The sequence below is a fragment of the Bos indicus genome, chromosome 22 (assembly GCF_029378745.1).
Source record: "Bos indicus isolate NIAB-ARS_2022 breed Sahiwal x Tharparkar chromosome 22, NIAB-ARS_B.indTharparkar_mat_pri_1.0, whole genome shotgun sequence".
NCBI classification, from domain to species: domain Eukaryota; kingdom Metazoa; phylum Chordata; class Mammalia; order Artiodactyla; family Bovidae; genus Bos; species Bos indicus.
The window spans coordinates 2,975,369-3,003,220 of NC_091781.1; the positions used below are offsets into that span (position 1 = coordinate 2,975,369).

The window sequence follows — 27,852 nt, forward strand, 5'->3', positions numbered from 1 at the left end:
GGGGCAGAAGTCCTAAATAGACATTTCTCCAAAGAAGACATATAAATGACCAATAAGCATATGAAAAGATGCTCAACATTGCTAATTATTAGAGAAATGCAAATCAAAACTCCAATGAAGTACAGCCTTACACTGGTCAGACTGGTCATCATTAAAAAGTCTACAAATCATAAATGTTGGGGAGGGTGTGGAGAAAAGGGAACCTTCTTACCCTGTTGGTGGGAATATAAATTGGTGCAGCCACTATGGAAAACAGTATTGAGGTTCCTCAAAAAACTACAAATAGAGTCACATATGATCCCGCAATCCCACTCCCAGACAAAACTGTAATTCAAAAAGATACACGTACCCCTATGTGCATAGCAGCACTATTTAGAACTGCCAAGACATGGAAACAACCTAAATGTCAATCAACAGATGAGTGGATAAAGAAGATGTTACAAACATGTATACCATGGAATACTACCCAGCCATGAAAAAGAACGAAAGAGTGCTATGTGAAGCGACATGAATGCAGCTAGAGATGATCGTACTAAGCGAAGTCAGAAAGAGAAAGACAGATACCATATGGTATCACATATGTGTGGAGCCTAAAATAAGACACAAAGTGAACATATCCACCACACAGAAGCAGACTCACAAACATAGAGAACAGACTTGTGATTGCCCAGGGGGAGGCGTATGGGGGAGGGATGGATCGGGAGTTTGGGATTAGCAGAGGCAAACTAGTATGTAGACGATGTATAAACAACAGGTCCTGCTGTATAGCACAGGGAACTATATTCCACACCCTGTGACTAAACCATGATGGGAACGAATATGTGCTTGTATAACTGAGTCACATCGCTGTACAGCAGAAAGAAACACATCTTGGTAAATCACTTCTACTTCAATACAATTAATACAAAAATTAAGAAGAACTGACATCTCTCTCTCCCTCCTTTTCCTGTATTTTATTTGCAGACAAGAAACTATAATGTTTTATCCCCAGGCGTGACTGCTGAAGACACGGGTGCAGGTTGAGGTTTGCACATTTTGTGTAGATCCGTCCAGACAAGAGGACAGCTTGGCTCTGAGATTCAGTCTGTATTCTGCTCACGGAGCCACGGCAGGGTGCTCTGTTTAATCAGAGGCGGGGCTGCCCTTTCTGGCCACTCCCAGTGTCTGCAGGGCTTTTCTCTCCCGTGCATGAACCCCAGCGGCCCCCTCCCCTCGCCAAGAGGTTCCTGTTCCTCACTTTCCTGCTCAGGGGCCACTTGTAGGTGGGATGCTTTATGTAATTTGTGAACGGGCACCACATAGTCTGCTCGTGGCCATAGTAGTAAATTCAGGATTTCATCACCCTGTCTCATGACTACCAACAGCTGAAGCAGTGTAAAAAGAACAAATGAATTCCTTGTTTCATTAAGCCTGTTGTCCCAAATCACGATCCGTCGTAGTACAAATAGCAGCTTCCTCTTGTCACCTGCCCCCAGTGCCGTCTACATTTCAGAGCGGTTAGCTGTTATTTTCAAGTGGCTTCATAATCATATAGATAACTCATGACAGTCCTTTCCTCTCTACCAGAATATTAACTGTAAAGCATCTCCTACTAATTATGAATTTATTAGTTCCTACTGTACGTAGGTGAGCTGGAAGAAATTGAAAAGTAAAGGCCTCACATAATCCTTAATTGCCAACCAAGATCTTCCAGTTCCTGAGCCATGGAATCTGTTTTGAGAACTACTGATTACAAAACATGAAGAGTTTGTCTTTTTTCCCTGTATCTCCGGTTTGGCTCTAGTGACCAGTGTCTGGGCTGGAGAGCAGGAGGATGAACATCGGCCAGGCCCTTGGTCAGCTCCTGCCTCCCCAGGGCCCACCCAGCCTGTGGCCTAGAGCTTCACGCAACTACCCTTACTTCTCTCGTGGCTGGTGGTAGGATTTCAAAGCCACTTTTAAATCCCTTAACACAAGAAGGAAGCTGGTACAATAAAGGATGTGGTGGAGATGAGGACAGGTGGACACTCGCTCCTAAAAGAAGCAGTAGCCAGCCCGCCTGTGGGGTGCTGCTGCTGCTGCTAAGTTGCTCAGTCGTGTCCAACTCTGTGCGACCCCATAGATGGCAGCCCACCAGACTCCTCCGTCCCTGGGATTCTCCAGGCAAGAACACTGGAGTGGGTTGCCGTTTCCTTCTCCAATACCTGTGGGGTGTTTCTGGATATTTCAGTATTTTCAGAGGAAACTGGAACAGCTAGTTTTTGTTGTGAAATTCAATGAATTTTTAAATGTTGTCTTGTGAAGGTGAAAGTGTTAGTCGCTCAGTCGTGTCTGACTCTTTGCAACCCCATGGTCTGTAGCCTACCAGGCTCCTCTGCCCTAGGAATTCCCCAGGCAAGAATGCTGGAGTGGGTAGCCAGGCCCTCCTCCAGGGGATCTTCCTGACCCAGGAATTGAACTCTTGTCTCCTGCATCGCAGGCAAATTCTTTACTGTCTGAGCCACCAGGGAAGCTCCTAAATGTTGCCTTGAATTCCTTTAAAGAAATATAGGACAAATTTGACAATGGGATCCAGCTCCTGCTGAGAGTTCCAAACCTCTGGATTACTGGAGGGTGTGCAGGCAAAGACCCGGATCATTGTATTTTACGATAAGTCCCACCAGGCCCTCCGCATACGCTCTGTTGGGTGAGTGCAGTCATAGTCTTGGGAGACTGGGAGTCATAAGGCTAAGGGTTGTTGGAGGGGACTCTCCCATGAGAAAAGGTGTGATGAGAAAGGACCAGGGATACTTGCTCATAGAACAGAATCCCGGAATCTCTTCCAGGAGCTGGCCCCAGGCTGTGCTGTGTATCACCCCAAACTGCAGAGCAGTGAAGAGGTAACCGGACCCACCCCATAAGGACGAGGGACCCAGTGTAAGAGGCAGGGTTCTCCAGGGAGACAGGGGCAAGGATGTATAGATATATATGTGCATGTGTATGTGTGTGTATACTGAATATTTATGTAACATTTATAAGTACATACATTTGTGCATATAGGAAAGACTACACATACACGTGTATAAATACAGAGATATATGATTTATTTTAAGGAATTGGGTCATGAGTTGTGGGGCTGGTAAATGTGAAATCCGTAGAGCAGGCCTGCAGGTTGTAAATTCAGGCAGGATTTCTGTGTTACAGTTTTGAGGCAGAACTTATGTCTAGAGAGTCCCCATTTCTACTCCTAAGTCCTTCAACTGATTGGATGAGGTCCATCCACATCATGGGGCTTCCCTGGTGGGTCAGACGGTAAAGAATCCACCTACAATGCAAAAGACCCAAGTTCGATCCCTGGGTTGGGAAGATCCTCTGGAGAAGGGAATGGCAACCCACTCCAGTATTCTTGCCTGGAGAATTCCTTGGACAAAGGAAGCTGGTGGGCTACAGTTCATGGGGTCGCAAAAAGTCGGACACAACTGGGTGACTAACACACACATCATCGAGGATAATATCCTCTAAGTTCACCACATCTACTTAATACCTCTCCAGCAGCACCAAAATAGAGTTTGATTCAATGACTGAGTACAGCAGCCCAGACAAGTTGACGTATAAAACTGATCATCACACTCAGGGTTCCTGGTGTTGGGAGACTGGGGAGCATGAGGGTAGGTGGATATTTCCAGAATTATGGTCCGTAAGCATGGAGCACAGGCCACACACGCTTCATACGTGGTGTTTTTTTTTTTTTTTTTTCTTTTTTTTTAATTTTATTTTTAAACTTTACATAATTGTATTAGTTTTGCCAAATATCAAAATGAATCCGCCACAGGTATACAATGCTGTGTGTTGTGCTCAGTCACTCAGTCGTGTCCCACTCTTTTGTGATCCCATGGACTATAGCCCACAACACTCCTCTGTCCATTGAATTTTCCAGGCAAGAATACTGGAGTGGGTTGCCATTTCCAGAGGATCTTCCTGACCCAGGAATCGAACTTGCGTCTCTTGCGTCTCCTGTTTTGGCAGGAGGATTCTTTACCACTGCACCACGTGAAAAGCCTTTGACTGCAGTAGGTCACATCTAATCCCAGCCAAAGGAGGAGCAGTCTTGCAGGGAATAAAGTTAAAGCTTCAAATCTGCTCACATGCAAGGGTCCTGTCCTTCCAACATTCTATATACCTCCTTCTGTGTTCGTAACACTGAATTCTTGTTCTTGGTTGTCACTTACTATATGAGCTCCAGATTCCTCAATACCTGACTTGCTTCAGTTGGCTCTACTACTATTTCTGCGTGCCCTCCAGCCGGCCTCTCTGTCTTTCTGAGCCTCAGTTGCTCCATTTGTAAGTTGAACAAAGGAATCCTAACCTTCTTCTGGAATCCTTCTCAAGGATAAGAGGCTGTGCAATTGTGAACATATATAAAATTGAAATGCTTTCTCCTAGTTTCTGCTCCTCAAAAATGTTCTAATATTAGTATTTATTAGCTAGAAACGTAGCACCAACTTCCTGTACTCGATAAAACAGGTCATTTAAAGTGTGAGAATGTACAATTCCCCATCTCCAAGGAGCATAAAGAGCTATTTTCATTTCAAACAGCTAGCTTTCCAAATGCCTCATATCTGAAATGCAGGGAACGTCATCTAGCCATGTCTGTGGTACTCAGAGCCCCTCACTGGGCGTTGCGGGGACTGGCCTGGGCTGAGGGTCTCACAGCCTGCTTCTCAGCCTGCTCCTTATGGCAGCAGTGAGGCGTGTGTCAGCATTCCATTTTTCCAGGTGAGGGAACCGAAGCACAGAGAGGTTAGGTTTCACTTACTCCAGGTCACATAAGCAGCAGAGTTGAGATTCAAACTCTCTGGGGTACTGCTCTGTTAGCTGGAGTCTGAAGGCAGAGAGGAAGCCTGGAGCCTTAAGGAGAGAATTTGCTGATGGCAGCAGGCAACTTACCAGGGAGATTCAGGTCCCGAGTCTTCCCTGCTGAGAAGATGAAATCCTCTTCTGCCTCTCAGGGAGCCACCTCAGGGCCACTCTGGATGATTGTGTAGGGAGGGTGTGTACTGCCCAAGGCTCTTGATCCTCAGCAAGGGAAGGCTGTTGTCTACAGAGGCCCAGAGAGGAGCCTTGTTTCCCCACTCACAGGTCATCCTGTAGGGCTGGGGCCCTGGCCAGCCTGCATGGAATTCTTCCCATACTTTGTACATGTCCCTCCCTCACATCATTTAACATGCTCATCCCTGGTCCTTTCTGCACATTTGAGTCTTGCTGATTTCATGGGCCGTCTGCTTGGTGCAAATCCTTCCAACCTTCGGGCTCACTCTGCAGCTACACTTTGTTTATTCTTTCATCTACACACATGTATGAATTGTTTACTAGGCACCCAGAACTGTGCTAGGAGTTAGGGATATGGGTAAATTCAGAGGTGAGTGAGAAAGAGGCCTCTCCATAGGAAGTTCAAATTCGTGGAGGGACATGAGTATCAGAAAATGGTCATGGTGATAATAAATTTGTATTGCTTGTTCATTATGGACTGGGCATGATTTAAGTGCTTGACTTTCATTAATTCATTTGAACCTTCCAGTGATCCTGGAAATGTTGATATGACCATGTCCCCATTATTTATTAGATTGAACCATGTGAGGTTGCTGTAATGATTGCTGTAGGTCAGGATAGCCCTAAACCAGCTGTTTAATAAGGTTCAGTCTAAGAGACATGTGGTAACACACCAAACGCGCTCCACAGTCAGTGATGGAGCCAAGGTCTGGACCAGGAGCCCACACGCCTTGCCTAGTGACGAGCTGCCTGGACGTTCCAGCTCAGAGGAGAGGCTCTGTGTGGAGCATGGGGATGGCTCCACTAAGGTACCCCTGTGCTGGAAACAGCGTCTGACATTTTGAATGAACCTACGTTCCAGGCATAAGGGCAGAACCTCTGTATCTGCACACCTGATCCGGGGCTGTGCTCTCAGGACAGACTCCATAAAAAATGTTTGCTTGAGGAGTGCTTTTACTGCCGGTGTGTCTAAGTTTCCTGAGAGAGGAACGTATGGAAAAGAGGAGCACAGGGTGTGACGAAACTCCCTTGAAGAGCAGGAATAGAGACGCAGACACAGAGAACAGGTTTGAGGATATGGGGGTGGTGGAGGGGAGGGTGGGGTGAGTTGGGAGAGTAGCACTCACACATACACACTCCCGCGTGTAAACTGGAAGCTAGGGGGAAGCGGCTGCCAGCACGGGGGCTCAGCTGAGTGCTCTGCGATGACCTGGTGGGGTGGGATGGGGGCAGTGAGAGGGGGCTTCTCCCGGGGGAGGGCATATATGCATACATACAGCTGATTCACATCGTTGTGCGGCCAAAACGGACACAACATTGTCAATCAGTTATGCTCCAGTTAAAAGCTAAGCCAGCCTCTGTGACCACCTGGAGCGAGGGCGTTGGGAGGGAGGTGGAGGGGGGTTTCAGGACGCAAGAATGCCTGTGGCTGGTTCATGGTGACGCATGGCAGAGGCCATCACAATATTGTAACATAGTTATCCTCAGGTTAAAATAAATTACATTTATTACTTTATTAGTTACATTTATAAATAAATAAAATAAACCCCCCAATTAAATAAATTTTTAAAATAAATGAAAAGATAATAAATTGGAAAAAGTCAAATAAACTTAAAAAAAAGAAGAGTACAGGGTGGAAAATAAAAATTCAGGCTTTAGAAAGAATGAGAGAAAAAAATTTGAGAAGTAACCCAAATAGCTAAAAGTTTCTCTGAATCAATAGTAATGAATAATAACTGATGATAAATGTTATAATAATCTAAACTGAAAGGTTTTGATAGGTGAGGATTAGATGTTTAGAGTATAAAAATCAAGGGAATGTGATTTGTGAAGGAATACAATTTTTTAGCATCTTGAAAGATGCCCCTGAATGATGTAAAGGTCTGAAGGCAAAAGTCTCAGAAGGTGCTTAGGGTCTGAAGAGTATATTAGAGCCAAAAAAATTATCTTAAAAAAAAAAAAGAGAGAGATGAATACAGATTAGAGCAAGAGAATCAAGATTTAAATATATTTCCATGGAATAATTTTGGGGCAGTAACCCCTTTATTCACACTTGGTGGCTGTTTTCACCAAACAGAACACTCTTACATGCATATAATGGAGAATCCATTGGTGATATATAGGTACGCTCATTCTAACATAACCTACATCTGCTAATTATGCACTGGTTTGTCTTGGTAACGGGATTTTATACTTCTGCCTTCTAGCCTAGTCCTACTTTTCTTGCCAGCTGTGGAAACACAAAGGAATGACTGAAACTTCCTGTAAAATTTATGAGATGGTCTTATTTTTATGATAAAAGACTTACCCTTCAACACACCCTCTGGTAAATTTTACATTTTCCTCAAATTAGGTTAAATCACAGCAGAAAACTAAAAAGCATGTTGTTATTCTCTTTAAATTCGATTCTAAGCAAGTTCACTGAGGTTTATGAAGTCCCCAGTGATGGTCTATATTATCCAGACTTTGAAATATCCCATGTGTGGTCAAAATGCGGCCAAGTATGTGGTTCTCAAATGCAGGTGGGGTGGGTTGCCCTTCCCCTTACACACTTCTGGTTGTCACAGCCGCAGGAGTGGAGGCAGCTGGTGGAATCTAGTAGGTAGGGCCTGGGATGCTTGTAAACGTCATGTGATGGACAGGAACATTGCCCACAACAATTAGTTAGCCAGCCCAAATGCCACAGTGCCAGGGTGGAGAAGCCCATCTGTCCTGTGCAGTTCACTTCAGTTCAGTCCCTCAGTCATGTCTGACTCTTTGCGACCCCATGTATACACCGCAGCACGCCAGGCCCCCTTGTCCATCACCAACTGCTGGAGTTCACACAAACTCATGTCCATCAAGTCAGTGATGCCATCCAGCCATCTCATCCTCTGTCGTCCCCTTCTCTTCCTGCCCCCAATCCCTCCCAGCATCAGGGTCTTTTCCAATGAGTCATCTCTTCGCATGAGGTGGCCAGAGTATTAGAGTTTCACCTTTAGCATCAGTCTTTCCAATGAACACCCAGGACTGATCTCTTTTAGGATGGACTGGTTGGATCTCCTTGCAGTCCAAGGGACTCTCAAGAGTCTGCTCCAACACCACAGTTCAAAAGCATCAATTCTTCGGTGCTCAGCTTTCTTCATAGTCCAACTCTCACATCCATACATGACCACAGGAAAAACCATAGCCTTGACTAGATGAACCTTTATTGGCAAAGTAATATCTCTGCTTTTTAATATGCTATCTAGGTTAGTCATAACTTTCCTTCCAAGGAGTAAGCGTCTTTTAATTTCATGGCTGCAATCACCATCTGCAGTGATTTTGGAGCCCCAAAAAATAAAGTCTGACACTGTTTCCACTGTTTCCCTATCTATTTCCCATGAAGTGATGGGACCGGATGCCATGATCTTCGTTTTCTGAATGTTGAGCTTTAAGCCAACTTTTTCACTCTCCACTTTCACTTTCATCAAGAGGCTTTTTAGTTCTTCACTTTCTGCCATAAGGGTGGGTCATCTGCATATCTGAGGTTATTGATATTTCTCCCGGCAATCTTGATTCCAGCTTGTGCTTCCTCCAACCCAGTGTTTCTCATGATGTACTCTGCATATAAGTTAAGTAAGCAGGGTGACAATACACAGCCTTGACGGACTCCTTTTCCTATTTGGAACCAGTCTGTTGTTCCCTGTCCAGTTCTAACTGTTGCTTCCTGACCTGCATATAGGTTTCTCAAGAGGCAGGTCAGGTGGTCTGGTATTCCCATCTCTTGAAGAATTTTCCACAGTTTATTGTGATCCACATAGTCAAAGGCTTTGGCATAGTCAATAAAGCAAAAGTAGATGTTTTTGTGGAACTCTCTTGCTTTTCTGATGATCCAGTGGGTGTTGGCACAATGATCTCTGATTCCTCTGCCTTTTCTAAAACCAGCTTGAACATCTGGAAGTTCACAGTTCACGTACTGCTGAAACCTGGCTTGGAGTATTTTGAGCATTACTTTACTAGCATGTGAGATGAGTGCAATTGTGCGGGAGTTTAAGCATTCTTTGGCATTGACTTTCTTTGGAATTATAATGAAAACTGACCTTTTCTAGTCCTGTGGCCACTGCTGAGTTTTCCAAATTTGATGGCATATTAAGTGCAGCACTTTCACAGCATCATCTTTCAGGATTTGAAATAGCTCAACTGGAATTCCATCACCTCCACTAGCTTTGTTCGTAGTGATGCTTCCTAAGGCCCACTTGACTTCACATTCCAGGATGTCTGGCTCCAGGTGAGTGATCACACCATCGTGACTATCTGGGTCATGAAGATCTTTTTTGTACAGTTCTTCTGTGTATTCTTGCCACCTCTTCTTAATATCTTCTGCTTCTGTTAGGTCCATACCATTTCTGTCCTTTATCGAGCCCATCTTTGCATGAAATGTTCGCTTGGTATCTGTAATTTTCTTGAAGAGATCTCTAGTCTTTCCTATTCTGTTGTTTTCCTCTATGTCTGTCGTAGACCATTGCAAAAGAAAGTGCTCTGATGGGCGATGTAAATATATGAGGACTTCAGCATTGAATGGAGGGAGGAATATGTAGAAAAAGGTTAACTTACTTACGCAAGCTGAAACTCTCTTGCTTTTTCCACGCGTGCATGTGTACTCAGTGACTCAGTCGTGTCTCCTTGCGACCCCACGAACTGTGGTCGGTGAGGCTCCTCTGTCCGTGCGATTCTCCAGGCAAGAATACTGGAGAGGGTTGCCCTGTCCTCCTCCAGGGGACTTTTCCAACCCAGGGGTCAAACCCGCATCTCCTGCTTGACAGGAAGATTTTTTACCACTGGGCCACCTGGGAAGCTGATAATTGTACATCAGCATGCAAAAAAAAGATCACTTCCTTTTTATAAACTAAAAAATATAACTCACTTGTTTGAAATCATGTTAGACTTTTGGCCCCATTTTTTGATCTCAAGAGTTTCACCTCTATTCTTGGAATGCTATTCTTAGAACTCATGAACAAGAGATGAACCGGGACTAGGAAGTTTTAAAGTATACATATATTTTTGCTGAGTAAATGTCTTACCCTTTAGATCTTCATAAAATTCCTAGGAGCCTTTCTGAACAATCCAGTCTGTTTTCTGGACAAGAGGCCTTTGGGAGCAGTTTCCACCTTTTGTTTAAACCTCTCTCTCCATTTTTTTTCAGACGGCACTCTCTAGCCTCTAAGAACACACTTTCTTACATGTCTGCTCTGGCTTGAGTGCCTTGTTTTCTGTGTACAGAGAGACATGCCTACTGGAAGCATCTTTTTCTTCTCCCAATAGGTGAGGCTTATAAGCTGCAGGGTTCTTAGTCATGGTGTGTGAGTGTTGAACTTCACCATGACGGCCGTGCTTTGCTTTCTGAATGGTGATCAAGGACTGGACATGCCCTTGTTTGGGCCCCTACCACTAGGTTTCTAGCTGCAGTTCTCCCAAGGCCTGCAGCCGGATGCACGAGTGCAAAGGACACGACCACTGCCCTGCGTCTGGTGCCTGCCTCTGGTGGCCTTGTCCTTCACCGTCTTGTCTGTGCTGAGCATGTTTGGACAAGTGAGGTGGCCCTGGTCAATAGGAGAAGGTGTGGGAACATCGACCAAGCCATCCTTCCTGCTGGCTTTTGGAAACTTGAATCTGGGATGACCATCGCACCCTCTTTCTTTACATTTAATTTTTTATTAGAGCATAACTGATTTACAGTGCTGTGTTAGTCTCAGATATACACCCAAATGAGTCAGTTATATGTATAGATCTATCTATTCTTTTTCAGATTCTTTTGCCCATTAAAACTTCTGCCTGTTAAAAACTGAAGCTCGTTTGATGCATGTCTATGCATAGATGGATGTGGATTTTTTTTTTTACCAGAATAAGCAGCATAGTGTTATTCAGCTTATTTTACTTAAAATATAGTAATCATTAATTCATATCCTTGTGTAGTTTGGGTGACATTTATTTTGAAACAACAGATTCTTTATTAATGTCAATTTTTTAAGCTCTAGCATTGGGTAGGTTCTATTGTAATGAAACCTAATACAGTAGGTTGATTTCATTAATTACTCCAAATCTTCACCTTTGCCTGCAACTACACAATCTTCATGCAACTTTCTACTAGTCACCGTATCTATACCTAGACTCCTTGTGAAAATTCAGCTTTATAGAGTTGTCATTTATATACAGTAAAAGTCACCCATTTAAAAATGAATAGGCCGTTACAGAGTACAGTGTTCCCTGTATGCTGCAGTTCAATTCAGCTCAGTTGCTCAGTTGTGTCTGACTCTGTGACTCCATGGACTGCAGCATGCCAGGCTTCCCTGTCCATCACCAACTCCTGGAGCTTGCAAAAACTCACATCCATTGACTTGGTGATGCCATCCAACAGTCTCATCCTCTGTCGTCTCCTTCTCCTCCTGCTTTCAATCTTTCCCAGCATCAGGGTCTTTTCAAATGAGTCAGTTCTTCTCATCAGGTGGCCAAAGTATTAGAGTTTCAGCTTCAGCATCAGTCCTTCCAATGAATATTCAGGACTGATTTACTTTAGGATGGACTGGTTTGATCTCCTTGCAGTCCAAGGGACTCTCAAGAGTCTTCTCCAACACCACAGTTCAAAAGCATCAATTCTTTGGTGCTCAGCTTTCTTTATAGTCCAGTTTCACATCCATTCATGACTACTGGAAAAACCATAGCCTTGACTGGATGGACCTTTGTTAGCAAAGTAATGTTTCTGCTTTTTAATATGCTGTCTAGGTTGGTCATAACTTTTCTTTCAAGAGGCAAGTTTCTTTTAATTTCATGGCTGCAATTACCATCTGCAGGGAATTTGGAGCCCAAAATAAGTCTGTCACTGTTTCCATTGTTTCCCCATCTATTTCCCATGAAGTGATGGGACCAGATGCCATGATCTTCGTTTTCTGAATGTTGAGCTTTAAGCCAGCTTTTTGACTCTCCTCTTTCACTTTCATCAAGAGGCTCTTTAGTTCTTCTTCACTTTCTGCCATAAGGATGGTGTCATCTACATATCTAAGATTACTGATATTTCTCCCAGCAATCTTGATTCCAGCTTGTGCTTCATCCAGCTCAGCATTTCTCATGATATACTCTGCATATAAGTTAAATATATGGGGCAATATACAGCCTCGACGAATATACAGGATGACAATATACAGCCTTGACGTACTCCTTTCTTGTTGATTATCTCTAGTGGTGTGTATAGTTTAATCCCAACTCACTAATTTGTCCCTCCCTCTGCTTTCCCCTTTGGTAGCCATAAATTTGTTTCTGTGAGTCTATTTCCTTTGTCTAAATAATTCACTTGTATTATTTTGTTAGATTCCACATGTAAATGATACATGATGTTTGTCTTTCTGGCTCACTTACTTTGTGTAGTATAATCATCTCTAGCTGCATCCATGTTGCTGCAAATGGCATTGTTTCATTCTTTTTTATGTTTAGGCAATATTCCATTGTACATATGTACCACGTCTTCTTTACCTGTTTGTCTGGTGGTGTACATTCAGGTTGCTTCCCACTCCCTTTTTGATAGATACCGGTAACGGTCTTTCTTTGCTGGCAACATGATCTAGCTGTTATTCTGTGTTTGTGTGTTTTCCGATGATTCCCTCCTGGTTTACCAAGAATCTCCAAGCGCTCGGTCCTCATTGCAACCTGATTTTTGCCCCTGTATCAGTTGTGTCACTTGGAGGAAGCCTTTTCATTGACACTTGACCAGATTCTAGCGTGCCTCTTGAGCTTGCGACAGATCTCCTACTGGGACAGTTCCTAAACACTTCAAATGTATTATTTCTTTAGCATTTAGGAGGAATATGTGTTTATTCTAGATAAATATTGGACAATACTTAGGTAATATAAAGGTTGGAAATTGCTTATAATTTTACACTACTGCCTGTTAAAAATTTAGGCACATTGTTTTATGCATGTCTGTGCATAGATGGATGTGGTGTTGTTTTTTTTTTTTTTTACCAGAATAAAGAGCATAGTATTATTCAGTTTATTTTACTTAAAGTATAGTAATAATTAATTCATATCCTTATGTAGTTTGGGTGACATTTAATTTGAAGCAACAGATTATTTATTAATGGCAAATTTTTAAGCTCTGGCAGTGGGTAGGTTCTATTATAATCAAACCTAATACAGTAGGTTGATTTCATTAATTACTCCCATTCTTCACCTTTGCTTGCATCTACAAAATCTTCCATGCAACTTTCCACTTGCCACTCTAATGGGAAGCCCTATCTATACCTAGACTCCTTTTGAAAAATCAGCTTTATAAAGTTATCATTTACATACAATGAAATTCACTCGTTTAAAAATGTATAGTCTTATCTGTGTGTTTAATGTACACAGTTGTATAACTCCCACCACAATCAAGATACAGAACTTTCCCATCACTGAAATATACTCCACCCCTTTGCAGTCAGGTTTCTTTGCATTGGGTGACATTTTTAATGGCTGCTTACTGTTAACACATAGCTGGCACACATACATACGTTCCTTTACAGTTGCTTTTTCCTGTGTTTACACCTGTCTCATCTACCGTTTTGATAGGCCCTTAGATGTATGTGCACACCTCTGGTGGCTTATCTCAGAGGATAAAATCTTAGACATGGAAATGATTAGTAAAAGGCCTTTTGATACGTGTTGCCAACAACCTCCAAAACATGTTTGCCACTTACTTCATTTTCTTATTCTGAATTGCCTGACACTTCTAACCTTCATCTTTCTTTTTCTCCCCCAATCTTCCTTTCAATGAGGTTTCTTTAAACTCTCAGTATTAAGGGTGTTATGTTAGAGAAGTAGCAACTATAACAATTTGAAAAGTATTTTAATTGGGAATGATTGCTGAATTTTATCAGTTGCCTTTGGGGTATCTGTCTGTGTTATCATATCATTTCTATCACTTGGTTTATCCACCTGAGGGATCATGTTCGTGAGTCATCCTTGCCTTCCTTGCCCTTTGGGTTTCCAAGGCTTCTCCTCCTTTGGGAGGGTATAGGCCTCCTATGAGTGAGAAGGGAGGTGCAGCGATGCTCTAGGCGTGGGGACTTACGGAAGAGGGCCCACGCACTGCATCCTTGCTCAGCTGGCTGTTCTCAAAGCTCATTGTCCCCAAGTTCATTGATGGCAGCTGGAGTGTGTTTCCTAATAAGGATCTATGGCCTGAATGCTGTGGATAGAAGGAGGATGACTTCATTCCAAGAGGCATTTCCTATCTTTCTTGGGACTTTCTTACTCACTTTCTCACTGGAGCCTTATACTTGAGAGATGCTGGTGACACATTTTAGCACTTTCTCAAATTCTAGTTACGCTGCGCCACTTTCTCAGGAAGCTAGGTTAATGACCAATTTTGCTATCTTCTTTTAGCTCCAAGGAGATCATTTATGGGACTGGGACTTACCTGTAGTTCAAATGGTAAAGAATCTGCCTGCGAGGCAGGAGATCAGGATTCGATCCCTGGATTGGGACGTTCCTCTGGAGACGGGCATGGCAACCCACTCCAGTATTCTTGCCTAGAGAATTCCGTGGACGGAAAAGCCTGGAGGGCTACAGTCTGTGGGGTTGCACAGAGTCAGATACAACTAACACACATGCCTTCAGGTTTATGCTGGAAACGTGGGACCAGAGCCTGGTGTTGGTGTTATTATGATAATGATGATGTATCATTCATTGTTGATTTGATTTTGCTGCTTTTCTTTTTGTTGTTGTTGTTATTCATTTATTTTTTATTGAAGTGTAATTGATTTACTTTATTTTTTAATATAAATTTATTTTAATTGGAGGTTAATTACTTTACAATATTGTATTGGTTTACTTTAAAGTAATGCTCAAAATTCTCCAAGACAGGTTTCAGCAATACGTGAACTGTGAACTTCCAGATGTTCAAGCTGGTTTTAGAAAAGGCAGAGGAACCAGAGATCAAATTGCCAACATCCGCTGGATCATGGAAAAAGCAAGAGAGTTCCAGAAAAACATCTATTTCTGCTTTATTGACTATGCCAAAGCCTTTGACTGTGTGGATCACAATAAACTGTCGAAAATTCTGAAAGTGATGAGAATACCAGACCACCTGACCTGCCCCTTGAGAAACCTACATGCAGGTCAGGAAGCAACAGTTAGAACTGGACATGGAACAATAGACTGGTTCCAAATAGGAAAAGGAGTACATCAAGGCTGTATATTGTCATTCTGCTTATTTAACTTATATGCAGAGTACATCATGAGAAACACTGGGTTGGAGGAAGCACAAGCTGGAATCAAGATTGCTGGGAGAAATATCAATAACCTAGATATGCAGATGACCCACCCTTATGGCAGAAAGTGAGGAGGAACTAAAAAGCCTCTTGATGAAAGTGAAAGAGGAGAGTGAAAAAGTTGGCTTAAAGCTCAACATTCAGAAAACGAAGATCATGGCATCTGGTCCCATCACTTCATGGCAAATAGATGGGGAAACAGTGGAAACAGTGTCAGACTTTATTTTTGGGGGCTCCAAAATCATTGCAGATGGTGATTGCAGCCATGAAATTAAAAGACACTTACTCCTTGGAAGGAAAGTTATGACTAACCTAGATAGCATATTAAAAAGCAGAGATATTACTTTGCCAATAAAGGTCCATCTAGTCAAGGCTATGGTTTTTCCAGTGGTCATGTATGGATGTGAGAGTTGGACTGTGAAGAAAGCTGAGCGCTGAAGAATTGATGCTTTTGAACCGTGGTGTTGGAGAAGACTCTTGAGAGTCCCTTGGACTGCAAGGAGATCCAACCAGTCCATTCTAAAGGAAACCAGTCCTGGGTGTTTGTTGGAAGGACTGATGCTAAAGCTGAAACTCAAATACTTTGGCTACCTCATGCGAAGAGTTGACTCATTGGAAAAGACCCTGATGCTGGGAGGGATTGAAGACAGGAGGAGAAGGGAACGACAGAGGATGAGATGGCTGGATGGCATCACCGACTTGATGCACATGAGTTTGGATGAACTCCAGGAGTTGGTGATGGACAGGGAGACCTGCTGTGTTGCGATTCATGGGGTGGCAAAGAGCTGGACACGACTGATTGACTGAACTGAACCGAATTGATTTACAGTGTTGTATTAATTGATTTTATTCATTTTCATCACTGATTAGGAGAATGATTTTATAAGCCTATATGTATGTGTGGGACAGCCCAGTACACTTGGATAAAGTTATAAAGAAAAAAAAAAATACTGTGTTTCTTGTGCAGTCTCAAACATGTATGGGATAGTGCAAAAGCCTTTAAAACTCTTTCTGTTGTGAGTTTTTAGAATTCACTGATATGGAGATAAAATTGTAATATATTTGAATGGGGGCTTCCCAGGTGGCACAGCGGTTAAAAATCCACCTTCCAATGCAGAAGACACAAGAGATGTGGGTTTGATCCCTGGGGTTGGGGAGATTCTCCTAGAGTAGCAAATGGCAACCCACTGTAGTATTCTTGTCTGAAAAATTCCATGCACAGAAGAGCCTGGGGGGCCACATTCCATGGGGTCACCGAGCTGGACACAACTGAGCGACTGAGCACACACACCATATATCTGAATAGAGCCATTAGTACATGACGATGAATGTGCTATCATGCTAATCCATACTGGCACTATCTGAAACGGTTTAATTTCAGTTCAATTTAAAAATGATGATTTCGATTATTTCAATCACTATCTGAGGCTGGATATAATTTTGTGAAAACTAGATTTAAATATTACATGATTTGCCTTCTTAAAAGTATAAAAAGAATAAAATTGATGACAGGATTTAGAACTTTCTGTAAACTAGTCTGTGTGCAGTTCTGAATTTTAATCTGAGTTCATAGTAGAAATTTGGTGTCCATGGTTGGCATATGCCCAGAGATTTCAGTAGTTCCAGGCATCTTCATAAATCTATGAAAATGTACATGGGAAATCTTGTGAGTGCATGCAGTGAACTTTTAGACATGTGTTCCTTTGTGGTGAAAAAAAATATCATTTGAAACCTATGTTTAAACAGTTAAACACAGGAAGCAAAAACCACTGTGATGTAATGAAAAGCAAATCTGAGTGTTTGGAACATCTTCAGCACATCCCAGGCGGTAGAAGCTATCAAACAAGGCGTGATCTGAGGACAGTCTCTGTGGATGTGGGGGAAATAGCTGAATGTGACAGTGAACACAGGTTTCAACAGTCAGCTTCACTAAAGCCCGTTATTTGCCGTAGTCCTCAGGGAGTTTGATCACACTTCTGATAATGCTTGTGACTCTGTGTTTCAGAACTGCTCTAAAGGTGAGAAACCATTCACAAAGTACTCATTTTAACCCACAAGCTTTAAGTGGTGTCATAATGGATAGATCGCCTCATTCAGAAAAATACTGAGAAGTGTATATTTTGATTGAAGTATAAGCAGCAACTGTTTCAAGTTTCTTAAGGTGGTAATCTCACATAATGTCATCCTCCCCAGTGTGATAGTGTGGGAGCTGAAGTTTGAACACCTCCTTTTCTACCTTCAGTGAATATATTGCTGTAAAGAGGTGTATAAATTACAGTGAAAATTGGTTGAATCGGTTTAGATCTATTAGAGGATCTCACCGTGTGAAAGAATCCATTTGGGAAAGACTTTATGGACTGACACGTCATCTCCTAATTTATAATGTTTCTGTGTGGATTTCTCAAACTTGTTTAAAATGTGCATTTGTGGTTAACCACTCTGACATCTCTGCATATAAGTTAAATAAGCAGGGTGACAAATACAGCCTTGATGGATTCCTTTTCCTATTTGGAACCAATCTGTTATTCCATGTCCAGTTCTAAGTGTTGCTTCCTGACCTGCATATAGGTTTCTCAAGAGGCAGGTCAGGTGGTCTGGTATTCCCATCTCTTTCAGAATTTTCCACAGTTTCCACACAGTCAAAGGCTTTGGCATAGTCAATAAAGCAGAAATGCTTATTTAACTTATATGCAGATTACATCATGAGAAACGCTGGGCTGGAGGAAGCACAAGCTGGAATCAAGATTGCCGGGAGAAATATCAATAACCTCAGCTATGCAGATGACACCACCGTTATGGCAGAAAGTGAAGAGGAACTCAAAAGCCTCTTGATGAAAGTGAAAGAGGAGAGTGAAAAAGCTGGCTTAAAGCTCAACATTCAGAAAACGAAGATCATGGCATCTGGTCCCATCACTTCATGGGAAATAGATAGGGAAACAGTGGAAACAGTGGCAGACTTTATTTTTGGTGGCTCCAAAATCATTGCAGATGGTGATTGCAGCCATGAAATTAAAAGACGCTTACTCCTTGGAAGGAAAGTTATCACCAACCTAGATAGCATATTGAAAAGCAGAGACATTACTTTGCCAACAAAGGATTGTCTAGTCAAGGCTATGGTTTTTCCAGTGGTCATGTATGGATGTGAGAGTTGGACTGTGAAGAAAGCTGAGCACCGAAGAATTGATGCTTTTGAACTGTGGTGTTGGAGAAGACTCTTGAGAGTCCCTTGGACTGCAAGGAGATCCAACCAGTCCATTCTGAAGGAGATCAGCCCTGGGATTTCTTTGGAAGGAATGATGCTAAAGCTGAAACTCCAGTACTTTGGCCACCTCATGCAAAGAGTTGACTCATTGGAAAAGACTCTGATGCTGGGAGGGATTGGGGGCAGGAGGAGAAGGGGATGACAGAGGATGAGATGGCTGGATGGCATCACTGACTCGATGGATGTGAGTCTGAGTGAACTCCGGGAGTTGGTGATGGACATGGAGGCCTGGCGTGCTGCGGTTCATGGGATCGCAAAGAGTCGGACATGACTGAGTGACTGAACTGAACTGAACTGAACTCTGACATCGTGACGTGACTTACCCTTGTAAAGTGAAAGCGAAACTGAACATGAAGTTAGCAGTTTAGGAGAGGGAACAGATTCCTCCCTATGTATTTTATTTTTGTCTGATTTTTTATTTTTTCAAGGTTACATGTAACTTTAAAGTCACTCAGTTGTGCAGAACTCATCGTTCAAACAGTAGCCCTCTCCACTCCATTCCCGGACCCCAGAGCAGCTGCGTCCAGCTTTTGGAGCTCTTTCTTCTGTTTTACCTCTATATTTCCAAAAATCAAGTTTGTACTCCCATTTCTTTTTTTAAATGCCACTGAGGTGGAGTTGATTTTCAACATTGTGCTTATATCAAACAGAACCGAAGTGACTTAGCATCCATGCACACACGCATATATATATCAGATCATGCCTTCTTTTCAAAATATCCTTTTCTGTTATGGCTTATCACAGGATGTTGAATATAGTTCCCTATGCTATACAGTAGGACCTTGTTGTTTATCCATCCTATACATAACAGTTTGCATCTGCTAATCCCAAACTCCCAGTCCTGCCCTTCCCCACTCTGCTCCCCACTGGCAACCACAACTCTCCTCTCTGTGTCTGTGTGTCTATTTCTGTGCATTGATGGGTTTGTTTGTGTCATATTCTAGATTCTACATGTAAGTGATATCATATGGTATTTGTCTTTCTCTAACTTACTTCGTTTAATATGATCATGTCTAGGTCTGTGTATGTTGCTGCAAATGGCATTATTTCATTCTTTTTATGGCTGAATAGTATTCCTTTGTGTGTGTGTGTGTGTGTGTGTGTGTGTGTATACCACATCTTTATCCATTCATCTTTCGGTGTACACTCCCATCTCTTGATGTAGTTTTTAGTTTGGGGTATTATCTACTGAGGGATTCCCTGGTGGGCCAGTGGCTAAGATTCTGAGCTCCCAATGCAGGGGGCCTGGGTTCGATCCCTGGTCAGGGAACTAGATCCCACATGCTGCAGCTAAGACCCAGCGCAACCAAATAAATATATATTTGCGCTTCCCTGGTGGCTTAGACCATAAAGAATCTGCCTGCAATGCAGGAGACCCAAGTTTGATCTCTGAGGTGGAAAGATCTTCTGGAGAAGGAAATGACAACCCACTCCAGTAATCATGCCTGGAGAATCCGCGGACAGAGGAGCCTAGAGGGCTACCATCCATAGGGTCACAAAGAGCTGGACATGACTGAGTGACTAACACCTTCACTTTCATTATCTATATTGATGTTCTCCTTTGGAAAATAAGGATTTAGCTCTTTCCTTCACCCCAAGTCAGACACTTCTCCTACTACAGGTGTGTCATGATGTTTCTGAGAGCCAGCATTTAGCCCTATAATATTTGATTATGTAAGTGTGATAGGATATTAAATTCTATTTCACCCAAGTTGCTAGGTAGCAAAAGACAGAAAATTCTACGTCAGCTGTAAGACTGAAATGAGTGTCTGCAGACCAGCTGTGCAGGGCAGTGAAGAATAAAATATTTCCAGGGGATGCTGCAGTGAGAAAGTAAAGATCCAGTTAAATGGGAGGATAAAGCCCAAGTTTGGTGGGGTCTGGACTTCCCTGTGGCTCAGATGGTATAAAATCTGCCCTCAATGTGGGAGATCTGGGTTCAATCCCTGGCTCAGAAAAATCCCCTGGAGAAGTGAATGGCAACCCATTTCAGTATTCTTGCCTGGAAAATCCCATGGACAGAGGAGCCTGGTGGCCTACAGTCCATGGGGTTATAAGGAGTTGGACACCACTGGCCGACTTTCACTTTGATGGGGTTAAGACTGCATAGGTGTGTTCTGTGAATATTTGGGGCTCCAAGAGGTGGGCAGGCCTGGAGCTCTTGTTACTCCTGCCAAGAAGATGCCCTTGGGTGTGTGAGATAGGGTGAAAGCATAAAGGATTTGATGGAGGGAGCCTGGGTGATCTGGTTGTTTTTTGGATTTCAGCCATTTCCTTGTTCTCTACCTACCAACATCTTTCATTCATAACCATTGTCCCCCATCCTGAGTCATTTGGGAGCTCATGATACAATCCTCTTGGAGAAGGTTTCCTCACTGCTGAAACATTTCCTCTGGTCTGCTCATTTCGGTTCTTCTCCCGCTTTCAAAATTTAATTGTTGTTCTTCTCTTCTTTTGTTTTGTTTGCCTTAAATCTTTTTCTCCTGTTATGATTTGTGGGATTTTGAGCCAGAGTGGTGATTAGAAAACCTATGTGTTCTATAGGCAGTATTAGCTAGAATCTCAAAATTTATTCAAACATAAAGGTGTGTGAAGGCAGTCCATTGTGTGAGAAGGCAAATATGTAATTACTTAACTCTTTTGAGAAAACAGAAATATTTGAACATTTGTACTTTTCTCTTTTGTTCTGTCCTTGACCTTGAGCTGGCTGTTTCGTCCTTCCCGAAGGTTGGAGGGAAGCTGAATGATTGTATCCTGAGTGGGCAGCCACGCTCTTCAGTGAAGACAGTGCCATCCTAAACAGTGGTCACCATGAAGTAATATCACATGTTATTCTGGTACAAATTCAGCTATACAAATTCAACAGAAGTAGAACTTACAAAAGATGTCCCTTTGCCCCATGGGGTTCCATGTATGCCCTCCTTCAAAGATTTTTTAAAACACAAAACAAAATGAAACCTAAAAGAATCAATTCTTGGCTTTTGTGCTTTCAAGGAAATAAGTGCAAGACATTTATAGATGAATTAAGAGATTCTTCAAGGGTCATTTTGTCTGGGCTTAATTTTTGTTTTAAAATATCATCTTAGGCCTTATTTGTCTACTGTAATCATCTTAGTTTACTGCTCAGAACCAAAAGTTTGAATGTTTCCTTGTCCTGAGGCTGTATGGTATTATGAAAGAAGTTGAGTCTTGTAATTCATACAACCTTGGGTTCAAGTTCTAGTTATACCCTAGTGGACAGATGATACAGATTTCCTGAATCTTTGATTTACTTGCCTCTGAAGAAAGCTGAGCCCTGAAGAATTGATGCTTTTGAACTGTGGTGTTGGAGAAGACTCTTGAGAGTCCCTTGGACTGCAAGGAGATCCAACCAGTCCATCCTAAAGGAGATCAACCCTGGGTGTTCTTTGGAAGGAATGATGCTAAAACTGAAACTCCAGTACTTTGGCCACCTCACGCGAAGAGCTGACTCATTGGAAAAGACTCTGATGCTGGGAGGGATTGGGGTCAGGAGGAAAAGGGGACGACAGAGGATGAGATGGCTGGATGGCATCACCGACTTGATGGATGTGAGTCTTGAGTGAACTCCTGGAGATGGTGATGGACAGGGAGGCCTGGTGTGCTGCAATTCATGGGGTGGCAAAGAGCTGGGTGCGACTGAGCGACTGAACTGAACTGAACTGAGGGCGTCGTTGGTGGCTCAGATGGTAAAGAATCCACCTGCAATGTGGGAGACCTGGGTTTGATCCCTGGGTTGGAAAGATCCCCTGGAGGAGGCCAAGGCAACCCACTCCAGTATTCTTGCCTGGAGAATCCCCATGGACAGAGGAGCCTGGCGGGCTACAGTCCATGGGGTCACAAAGAGTTGAAAACGACTGAGTGACTAAGCACAGCACAGCATAGCACAGGTTGATTACAGTTGGATCTTCCTGACTCAGGGACTGAACCCAGGTTTCCCACATTGCAAGCAGATTCTTTACCATCTGGGCCACCAGGGAAGCCTCTGATTACAGTTATAAGCTGCTTAAGCACTGTGAAGTGCTACAAAAATAGTAGATTCTTAAAAGATTAATTTGTTGGACCTATAGCTGAAAGGTCACTTATTATTTTTCATGGATCATGTATCTCATTATTTTCAGGATTTTGATGTAGGCCCAAGAATATTAGTTCATATTTGTTACTTCATATCATTCTAAATTTTTATAGGTGTTGATTTGTTTAATTCTCAGAAACACTCTGAGTTAGTTACAGTTTATCATCCTTATTTGTTTCAATGAACAACTTTTAAAATAGTCATTATTTATTTATTTGGCAGGACTGGGTAGGTCTTAGTTGCAGCATACAGGATTTTTTTTTTTTAGTTGCAACATGCAAATTCTTGGTTGCAGCACATGGAATCTAATTTCCCAACCAGGGATCAAACCCAGGTCCCTTGCATTGGGAGCATGGAGTCTTAGCCACCGGTCCACCAGGGAAGTCCATGTCATTCTTACTTTAGAGATAAGTAAAATGAAGTCCAGAGAGGTTATATAACTTACCCAAGGTCACTACACTGCTAAGATTAGAGGTAGAATTTGAATGCAAAATAATCATAGCATTTCCCAGGGTGATTTAAGGGAAAAGATGAGCTCTACCTTTTTCTTATGGAAAACTGTGGAAAATTTGTACTTCTCATATTAGCTTAATGGAGAACTTATAAGAAAGTTCTTCTGGGAAGAATTTGAAATACATAGCTTGCATTCTGGGTTTATAAATTAAGGAAAACTAACTCAAATCTAGTTTAGTCAAAGGAGGGATTTATGGGAACTCAAAGAGTGGCTCAGACAGTAAAGAATCTGCCTGCAATGCAGGAGATCTGGGTTTGTTCCTTGGGTCGGGAAGATTCCCTGGAGAAGGGAATGACAACCCACTTCAGTATTCCTGCCTGGAGAATCCCATGGACAGAGGAACCTGGCAGACTACAGTCCATGGGGTCCCAAAAAGTTGGATACGACTGAGTGACTATCGCTTTCACTTTCGAAGCATGGTTAGCCCAGCAAACTGTAGGAAGGGCAGCAGTGCAGCTGCTCAGGAGCTGCTGGCACCAGGGAACCGGGGCCCACCAAAACTGACCTCCATGCTTCCTTTATATGCACACTGACAGTTCTGTTTCTGTCTGTAGACAGTAGTCCTGTTCAGTGCAAAAATCAATGCTGTTGGAGACCCAGGTTTAACATTTGTAAGCCTTTAGGCATGTGAGAGGACTGGTTTTTCTTTCTAGGTTCAGTTTAAAAAATCCCAGGAAGGAATTTGAAGAGTTAACAGGAGCCTGAGGGTCAAGGCATGAAGAACGTAGCTTTTCCTGAGGCATCCTTATAGACTTGGTGTTATGCAGGCAGGTGAGTGAGTTAGGCATGCTTTTGGCTGCAGGGGACATAGCAATATAAACTAATGGAGGCTCAGCACTTATTCACTGTTACAGCACAAATCTGGACTTAGGGTTGAACCTTTATTTCAAAGACAGCATTAGTGGCCTTCTGTCTTCTCATTCTGTCTTTCCTATATGGGCTTTTCATGTTCTTGCTTGTTTTCTCTCCTTCATAAGATTGCTGCCGACAAGGTCCAAGGTTCATGTACGTATTCAAGACAAGAAGAGAAGTGTTTGCGTTGTTAGCGGAGTTGCTTCTTCTCCTATCTCTTTCACCTCCTTGGTTAAATTTATTCCTAAACATTTTATTCTTTTTGATATTATTGTAAATGGGATCGCTTTCTTAATTTCTTTCTCAGATAGCTTGTTTTCAGTGTATAGAAACACAACTGATTTCTATATGTTGTATTTGCATCCTGCAACTTGACTGAGTTTATTAGTTTTAACCAATATTTAGTGGTGTCTTCAGGGTTTTCTATATATGAGATCATGTATTCGATAGCCAAGACACAATTGTACTTCTTCCTTTCTGAAATGAATACCTTTTTATTTATTTTTCTTGCCTAATTGTTCTGTCTAGGACTTTCTCTACCATATTGAATAGAAACAAAGAGAGCAGGTACCCTGAGATCAAGTTTTGATCTTAAAGGAAAAGCTTTGAGCTTTTCACCATTGAGTATGACATTAGATGTGGGCCTATTATTACATTTCTTTTATTAAGTTGTGGTACAATCCCTTTTTATCTAATTAATTGAGAATTTTTACTACAAAATGATGCTCAATTTTGCCAAATACTTTCTCTGCAGTGATTGTGATTATGTGATTTTTATCCTTCACTTTGTTAATGTATCAACATTTATTCATTTGTATATGTTGAACCATCCTTGCATTCCAGGGATAAATCCCATTTGATTATGATATGTGATCTTTTGATGTGCTGCTGAAAAGACATTATTAATTAGCTAAAGTAATAGTCACTCCCACCTTTCCATGCTACCCAGACAGGGGTCCATACACAGTTATTCTGGATTCTCCCTTGTAACTTAAAGGGGAGGAGTCCTTGATGTCCTGCAAATGAAGGAACAGGATGTCCTCAAATTCCCTGCAACAGGAACCCACTTATATGGCACCTACCTTGACTCCCAAATGGAACAGTACATCTACAAGAGGAAGCATGGTGGCATCTCCATCATGAATCTGAAGAGAACCTGGGAGGAACTTCTGTTAGCAGCTTGTGCCATTTTTGCCAATGAAAATCCAGCTGGTGACCGTGTCATATCCTCCAGGATGCTGCTGCTACTGGAGCTACTCCTTTTGCTGGCTGCTTCATCCCTGGAACCTTCACTACCCAGATTCAGACAGCCTACCAGGAGCCAAGACTTCTGGTAGTTACTGATCCCAGGGCTGCCCACCAGCCTCTCACAGAAACCTCCCTGTTAGCCTGCCTACCTACTACTGTGTAACTCCGACTTTCCTCGGCACTCCCTGGACATTGCCATCCCATGCAACAACAAGGGAACGCCCTTAGGGGGGCTGATGTGGGTGGATGCTTGCCTGGGAAGTTCTGCACATGTGTGGCACCATGTCTCATGAACACCCACGGGAGGTCATGCCTGATCTCTGCTTCTACAGAGATCCTGAAGAGACTGAAAGGGAAGAGCAGGCGGCAGCTGAGAAGGCAGTGACCGATGAGGAATTTCAGGGTTAATGCACCGCTCCAGCTCTGAGGTGTACTCAAACGGAGGTAGCAGATTGGTCTTTAGGCATGCAGCGCTCTCTGTGCCTGAAGAAAGCAATGTTGAAAGGAAAAAAATGAGAAGACACAAAGAAAGAAAAAGCTATCACATACTCATAGTTTGGAAGAATTAATATTGTTAAAATGTCCATACTACCCAGAGTGATTTGCAGATTCAACTCAACCTCTATCAAAATTCTAATTGCATTTTTCACAGAAATAGGAAAATGGTCTTAAGATTTATACAGAACCACAAAAATACCCCACATAGCTAAAGCAATCTTGATTAAGAACAAAGCTGGATGTATCATATGTCCTGATTTCAAAATGTATTAGAGGTCTGTAGTAATCAAGATAGTATGGTATTGTCACAAAAACAGACAGACAGATCAGTGAAACAGAATCAAGACCCCAGATATATACCCCTGCAAATACAGTCAACTGACTTTGAACAAAATTATCAGGAGTACACAATATGAAAAGTAATAATCTCTTCAATAAGTAGTGTTGGAAAGCTGAATATCCACAGGTAAAAATATAAAATTGGACCTTCATCTCACCCGATACACAAAAGTCAACTCAAAATGGATTAAAAGACTTAAAATGTAGGCTCTGAATCTATAAAACTCTTGGAAGAAAACATTGGGGAATATCTCCTTGACATTGGTCTTGGCAGTGATTTGTTTGGATGTAACACCCAAAACACAGACAACAGAAGCAAAAATAAACAAGTGGGACTACATGAAATGGAAGTGTTTCTACATGGCAAAAGAATCAGTCAGGATGAAAAGGCGACCTATGGAATGGGAGAAAATGTTTGAAACCACGTATCTGATAAAATGTTAATATTACTCTTACACCTAAATAGCAAAAACAAACAAACAAAACCCGAAACCCAATTAAAAAACAGGCAAAGGATCTGTTTAGACTTTTCCCAAAGAAGAGACACAGTTGGCTAACAGATACAACCAAAGGTGCTCAACATCATTAATCATCAAGGAAATACAAATCACACCTTTTAGGATGGCATTTATCAAAAAGACTAGAAATAACAAGCCTTGGCAAGGATAGAAAAAAGAATCCCTTTTGCAGTGTTGATGAGAATGTGAATTGGTACAGCCAGTGTGAATTGGTTACCAATGAGAAACAGTATGGAGGTTCTGCAAAAAAAAATTTTTTTAAAGAACTACCATACAATCCAGCAATTCTACTTCTGGGTCTATATCCAGAGGAAATAAAATCACTACCTCAAAGAAATGTCTGCTCTCACATGTCCATCGCAGCACTATTGACAATAGCCAAGATATGGAAACAGTCTAAGTGTCAGTCGATGGATGAATACATAAAGGCAATATGGTGTGATACACACACACACACACACACACACACACACACACACACACACACACACAATGGGATATTGTAGTCTGAGAAGAAATTTGTTCCATTAATGACAACATGGATGAACCTGGAGAACATTATACCCAGTGAAATAAGCCAGACAGAGAAAGACAAATATTGCATGATCTTATAAGTAAAGTTTTACCGAAAAAAGAGAAGAAAGGCCAAACTCACAGTAACAGAGAGTAGAATGGTGGTTCCTAGAGGCTGGGGCACAGGGGGAAATGGTAGACTTTTTGTTGTAAAGGAGAAAGAAAGTGGAATGGGGGTTGCCAGTGGCTGGGTGGAGGGGGGTGAGAGTTATTGCTGAATGGGAACAAAATTTCAGTTTTGCAAGATGAAAGGAATCTGGAGATGCATGGTTGTGGTGTTTGCACAATAATATGAATGTACTTAATATCACTGACATGTACACTTAAAAATGACTAGGAGGGCCCATTGTAAGCCCCAAAAAGAAAAAGGAAAAAAAAAAAAAAAAAGGAGAAGAGGTGGGTAAACTTGTCCACTAGCCTGAGAAGAAGGGCATTAGGCAGAAGTTCCCATAGATGCATAATGTGACCATAGATATAATCAGCCTAATATAGAAAAAGTCCTGGGCCTAGACCTGAACAGCTGGGAACTGGCCTCAGGGAGCTGCCGAGCCCGCTGCTCTTGTCTGCTTCCCCAGAGGATTCGAGCCTGTCTGCCGTCAGCTTCCATACCTGTGACCTCTCCGGTTCTTTTGTTCTTTCTTCTGCAAAGATGCAAGAAATTGTAACCTCATGGCAAGGCCCATTTC

The 27,852-nt window shown here is 42.3% G+C and overlaps 1 pseudogene; it reads left to right on the plus strand.

Moving 5' to 3' along the window:
- Positions 1 to 27,290, plus strand: part of LOC109575816 (small ribosomal subunit protein uS2-like) — a 71,097-nt pseudogene extending 43,807 nt beyond the window's left edge.
- The last annotated feature ends 562 nt before the right edge of the window (positions 27,291 to 27,852 follow it).